Raw genomic sequence first — 6,916 nt, 5'->3', positions numbered from 1 at the left:
TGGAAAACTGCTCGCCAAGAAAAGACTGAACGTCCTTGCTGAATTTTGGAATGTTAAGCATACTTTGATCCTGTGTCAGTGTCTTTTTTTTTTTTTTTTTTTTTTTTGTCTTGGTTTTTGGTATTAACTAGATTCCTGATAATATTTCGATATTTCAAACTCTCCATCCACGCAATGCACACAACCAGCTACATTCCTTTAGGTTTACAATAGTAGTCAGATAAACTAAAACAGAATTTGCTTTCATGTGCTTAAAAGCAATTCCGAAATTCACACACACACACACACACACACACACACACACACACACACACATGACGTGCGCGAGTGTACACATGCACAGTCATGCTCTCTCTGTCTCTGTCTCTGTCTCTCTCTCTCTCACTCTCTCTCTCTCTCTCTGTGTCACAAACGATAATAAAGATAACAGAAAAGAAACAAATAACAAACAAAAATGAAAGTCAAGCCCAAAACAAAAATCTATACATTAAACGAATAAAAAGATTGAAAAACAAAAAAAACAAAACAAAAAAGAACATCGACCCCCAACACTAGTAACTCTTCTCCCCGCCGAACAAACAGTACAATCACCCGCATATACTTACCAACAGCATTAAACACATCATTATTGTCCACTACAGTTTTATAGGATTCATAAAGAGCATTGACAGGGACGTGTCGTGTCCGCCCGCTCTGTTTGGTCACAGTCAATCCCTGCCTGTAAAACCACCCACCCAGATGTCCTCTTGGCGACGGGGCTTGGAACCAGAGGTTTTCTTCTGGGCATCACATAATTCTCAATGGTCCTTCGAAAGACGTTTGCAAACTTCAGTTTGTCGGTACTACCAGGAACGAGATTCAGAGGGGGGGAGGGGGGGAGGGGCGGGTGTGGAGGCGGGGGAGGGGGAGGTGGGGGGATGGAGGAGGAGGGGTATTTTGTTATGTTGTTGGTTTGTTTGTTGTTCCTGTCTGTAGGGAAAGATTTTTTTTTTCTAACACATTTTTTTTTTTTTTTACATTTTCGATTTCGTACTCAGTATATTATGTCTGTTGTTGCTGTTTTCTGTGACAAAAGAGATAGATATACCCTCACTTGTCTGCCGGCCCCTCCCCTTTCGCACACGCGCGCGCGCCCGCTCTAGCGCGCACACATGTATACATGTATATATATATATATATAACACACTCACGCGCGCGCACACACACACACACACACACACACGCACACAGACAGACACACAAAGACACACACACACACACACAAAGACACAGACACACAGACACACAGACACACACACACACACACACACACATACAAGTTCAAGTCTTAATTATCCTTTCACTCCTATTGGAGTATGGAAGATTACTGCAAAATAATCTTTTCATGCCCAGAACAAATATTTCCAAATACGCAACAATGTCACATAAAAATTGAGAAAACACAAATGTCTTTTAACTCCAAAAGTGTAGCTAGGCAACATTTGCAAATCTAATCATCTTACTTACAGCTAAAATGACTTTTTTGCCTCCTTTGAGCATATTACAAAAATTAAAAACCGATTTTGGAGACAAATATTTTTTTTTGGAACATGTCTATTTCGTAACTGATCATAATTGGGACATTCCATTATAATATGACACTCATCCCTAATCACAGACATGTTACAAACCTTACAAAGCCGTAACTCTTGTGGTATGCCTTTGTGTCTCCCTTTTTCTATTTCCAGCTTACGATTACTACTTGAAATCTGAAGAAGCTGATAACAGGAAAAACAAATAAAACTGCACGCAGGAAAAAAATACAAAAAAATGGGTGGCGCTGTAGTGTAGAGACGCGCTGTCCCTGTGGAGAACAGACCGAATTTCACACAGAGAAATCTGTTGTGATAAAAAGAAATACAAATACAAATACAAACGTAATTATCAGGCATTTCACTCATATATTTTTCTCTACCAAATCCATTTTTGAAATTTCGATAAAACAAAGAAACACACACACACACATACACACACACACACACACACACAATCAACAATCGGATGAGTGTTAAAAAAAAAAAAGAGTTTGTAAATTGCACACATACCAAACGCGCGTGCAGGCACAGACACAGGACAACTGAGCGCATAGGCCAACTGAGAACAGGCGAATTGGAATCACCAAATGGACAGTAGGTGAATCTGGAGAAGACGAATCTGGATGAGGCAAATAAACAACAACAACACAGTTTCAGTTTCAGTTTCAGTAGCTCAAGGAGGCGTCACTGCGTTCGGACAAAACCATATACGCTACACCACATCTGCCAAGCAGATGCCTGACCAGCAGCGTAACCCAACGCGCTTAGTCAGGCCTTGAGAAAAAAAGAAAAAAGGGGGAATAAATAATAGATAAGCTTACATAAATAAATAAATAAATAAATAATAATTATAATATAGAAAAAGGTAGTAGTAGTAGTAGTAATAATAATAATAATAATATAAAAAAAACAACACAACACCACCAAAACGACTAGCTGTGGAAAGACAACTCCCCTTCCTACCCTCCCCCCCCCCCGTCCCTCTCCCCCTCCCCCACTCACTTTACAGGGGGATGATAGGAGTGTTGACCACTGAGCCACGGCTGGACCTTGTAAGACAGAAAAAGGGGGGAGGTGTAGGGGGGGGGGTAGACGTGTTCAATAACAGCATGTGTACCGACGGACTTGCAACGATCTTTGATCAAACGCTGTCGAGGGGCGTGTATGTGTGTGTGTGCGTGTGTGTGTGTGTGTGTGTGTGTGTGTGCTTGGGAGGAGGGAGGGACGGGGGCTGTGATGGGTGGGGGTGGGGGTGGGGGTTCCTTTAGAGAGGGGTACTTAAAGACTCAAACACCAATACAGCCAACCCCGCAATGATACATGAGCAACGGGCGTCAACACCAGCAGGTTGTTGTTTAGAGAAGATCGAGCGAGCGAGGTGACGACTCACGAGAGAGAATTTTGTCGACTACACTTTGGAAGTTGCTTGATAGTGAAGAAGGGGTGAAGAGACAGCATAATCGTGTACTTATCCTGGCGCTTCGAATCACCCGAAGATGGACTGGATTAGAGTCGTGTGCAATGCTTTTGGCATGATTCTTTGCTGCGTTGTACTTCTACCCAAACCAGGTTCTTTTTTTTATAATTATTATCATTATTACAATATATATAAGTACAGATATATACATATATATTTGTTTTATTTTGTTTCGTATTCGTAGTTATTATTTTGTTGTTGTTGTTTTTTGTTCTTGTGCTTTGTATACTTGTTTAGCCGGCCTCTATAATCTTACTTGTTTTCCACACAGGATTTCTATATTTGTATTGTATTTCTTTTTTTTATCACAACAGATTTCTCTGTGTGAAATTCGGGCTGTTCTCCCCAGGGACAGCGCGTCGCTACACTGAGATCGCCACCTTTTTTCTTTTCTTTTTTTTTTCTTCTTTTTTTAATTTTTTTTTTCCTGCGTGCAGTTTTATTTGTTTGTTTTTCCTATCGAAGTGGATTTTTCTACAGAATTTTGCCAGGAACAACCCTTTTGTTTCCGTGGCTTTTTTTTTACGTGCGCTAAGTGCATGCTGCACACGGGACCTCGGTTTATCGTCTCATCCGAATGACTAGCTTCCAGACCACCACTCAAGGTCTAGTGGAGGAGGAGAAAAAAATTATCGGCGGCTGATTCGAACCAGCGCACTCAGATTCTCTCGCTTCCTAGGCAGACGTGTTACCTCTAGGCCATCACTCCGCTATATCTATGCTTTCATTCCAATGTGCATTGAAAGAAAAAGATACACAAGGGGAAGCTGTTAGCCTGGTTTTTCGCTTGATTTGATTTTCACTGGTTTCAGTCCCGAGAAGGCCTTTTGCTGGAAATGATTCTGCAACCGTCCCTCCCTTGTCTATGTATGTTTCTGTCATTCTCGTTGCCTCTCTTCTTCTTCTCCTCTTCCTCCCCTCCTCCTTCCCTCTCTTCTTCTTCTTCTTCTCTTCCTCCTCCTTCCCTCTCTTCTTCTTCTTCTTCTCTTCCTCCTCCTTCCCTCTCTTCTTCTTCTTCTTCTCTTCCTCCTCCTTCCCTCTCTTCTTCTTCTTCTTCTCTTCCTCCTCCTTCCCTCTCTTCTTCATCTCTTCCTCCCTCCTCCTCCCTCTCTTCTTCTCTTCCTCCTCCTCCTCTCTCTCTGCTCCTCCTCCTTCCTTCTCTTCTTCATCTTCTCATCCTCTCTTCCTCCTCCTTCCCTCTCTTCTTCTTCTTCTCTTCCTCCTCCTTCCCTCTCTTCTTCTTCTTATTCTCTTCCTCCTCCTTCCCTCTCTTCTTCTTCTTCTCTTCCTCCTCCTTCCCTCTCTTCTTCTTCTTCTTCTCTTCCTCCTCCTTCCCTCTCTTCTTCTTCTTCTCTTCCTCCTCCTTCCCTCTCTTCTTCATCTCTTCCTCCCCCCTCCTCCCCTCTCTTCTCTTCCTCCCCTCCTCCTCCTGCTCCTCCTCCTTCCTTCTCTTCTTCGTCTTCTCATCCCCCATCCTCCTCCTTCCCTCTCTTCTTCTTCTTCTCATCCCCCATCCTCCTCCTCCTCCTTCCCTCTCTTCTTCTTCTTCTTCTCATCCCCCATCCTCCTCCTCCTCCTTCCCTCTTTTCTTCTTCTTCTCATCCCCCATCCTCCTCCTCCTCCTTCCCTCTCTTCTTCTTCTTCTTCTCATCCCCCATCCTCCTCCTCCTCCTTCCCTCTCTTCTTCTTCTTCTTCTCATCCCCCATCCTCCTCCTCCTCCTTCCCTCTTTTCTTCTTCTTCTCCTCCTCCCCTCCTCCTCTTCCTCCTCCTCCTCTTCTTCCTCCTGCTCCTCCTCCTCCTCCTCCCCCTCCTCACCTCCCTCCTCCTCCTTCCCTCTCTTCTCCTCCTCCTCCTCCTTTACCCCTTTCTTCTTCTCTTCTTTTCCTTTGTCTCTGCTGACTTTGGAGACTGGAGAGAAAAAAATTCACCTTGTACTCACGGGACTTTTGCTAGAGTCGAACACACACACATATATGGGTTTTCGGAAGTTTTGACGAATTTCCTGACCAACACTGTAGGTGTTGTGTATCTCGGGACTGGTTGACGCTGGTATATGATATGATAGGAAACATAGACAGCATAGCTTTGTCACGTGGTCTCCTTGAACCTAGAACGGACCTCTGTAGCATCGTCGTCCTCACCCTCTTTCATCATCAACATGGATGATTTATATCATGAAAAAAGAAAGAAAGAAAGAAAGAAAAAAAGAATGTCCCACATTCCGTGTGTTTTCACGCCTTGCTCTCATTGTGACCTCAGTTTTGACCTCCCTTCATGACCCATATTTGGGGTGAGTCCTGTCAAGGTCGTCGGTATCGGAAGATTCACTGGGGACTGTGGCTGGGAGTACGTGGTGGCGGTTTTCACTCCAGAGGGGAAGTTCACTCAATATGGCTCCGCGACAAAGAGATTATTTTCAGCACAGGGTTAAGCAGGTGATGTCCTGTGTATGTTGGCACCATTAACTCACTCAGTACGGCCAGTCCTCTCTTCTCCTCTACACAGACCCCTCGGATGTCCAGTGGGTGTCTGAATGACCCAACCATTAGCTTCCGTCGTCAGAATTGTGGTATTCTTTGTCAACATTCACCTCTTCAGTGTAAGAGCCTTCCGCTTGTTATATTTTGATGGTGGTAATTGGGGAGAAACGCTCTTAACGTCGTCTCTTTCGCCGTTCGTATGGAAAGAGTTAAAACACAACATTAGTGACTCGACAGCTTTGCAGGGTCTCTTCTGGTGTGGGACTTCCTGGCGACGCTGAGACAAGACTAGACGATCCCAGGTGTAGCTGTGTAGGGGATTGGGGGTGGGGGGGGAGGGGGGGGGGACTCGGGATGAGTGGCGTGGGAGTTATGATGCCACTGAAAGGGTGCATATGATGGGGCAGATAAAATTAAAAAAAAGAAGTTCTACAGACAACAAGATCAGTTTCAGTTTCAGTAGCTCAAGGAGGCGTCACTGCGTTCGGACAAATCCATATACGCTACACCACATCTGCCAAAGCAGATGCCTGACCAGCAGCGTAACCCAACGCGCTTAGTCAGGCCTTGAGGGGGAAAAAAAAGGTGAATAAATAATAGATAAGCTTACACAAATAAATAAATAAATAAATAAATAAATAAATAATAACTATAATGTAAACAAAGAAAAGAAAAAAAAAGAAGGTAGTAGTAATAAAAAAAAAACATTAAAAAAAACAAGCACGAACACATAACACCTAACACGACCTACAGTCAAGAAAGATTTGCAGTAAGGTATGATAGTGTTGGGCAGAGTAGGGTAAGGTACGGAAATGTATTGAATTATACGCACAGCATGGTAAGGTGCGATATGAAACAGTATGGTACAGCTGATATGGTGGGGGTTTTTTTTCGTTTTTTTTTCAAGGCCTGACTAAGCGCGTTGGGTTACGCTGCTGGTCAGGCATCTGCTTGGCAGATGTGGTGTAGCGTATATGGATTTGTCCGAACGCAGTGACGCCTCCTTGAGCTACTGATACTGATACTGATACTGATATGCACATGTATGTGTCCTAAATTATACTGTATCTGTGTTTGTGTATGATTTTCGATTTGTGTTTGTACCTTTTTACGTACTATCCTCCCACCCCCTCCTCCCAACCCCCCAATGTTACTTGTGACCCTGCTTCACTTGGTAATAAAGACATAATCTATTCTATCTAGTTTGGTGTTATACTGTGTGATGTAATGTTTGAAGAATGGTGTGGTGTGGTGTGGTGTGGTGGTGTGATGTGTGTTATGCTGTCATGGTGTGGTGTGGTGTGGTGTGGTGGTGTGATGTGTGTTATGTTGTCATGGTGTGGTGTGGTGTGGTGGTGTGGTGTGATGTGTGTTATGTTGTCA

Source organism: Babylonia areolata, chromosome 23 (assembly GCF_041734735.1).
Source record: "Babylonia areolata isolate BAREFJ2019XMU chromosome 23, ASM4173473v1, whole genome shotgun sequence".
Lineage (NCBI taxonomy): Eukaryota > Metazoa > Mollusca > Gastropoda > Neogastropoda > Buccinidae > Babylonia > Babylonia areolata.
Note: the sequence above shows the minus strand (reverse complement) of the source record.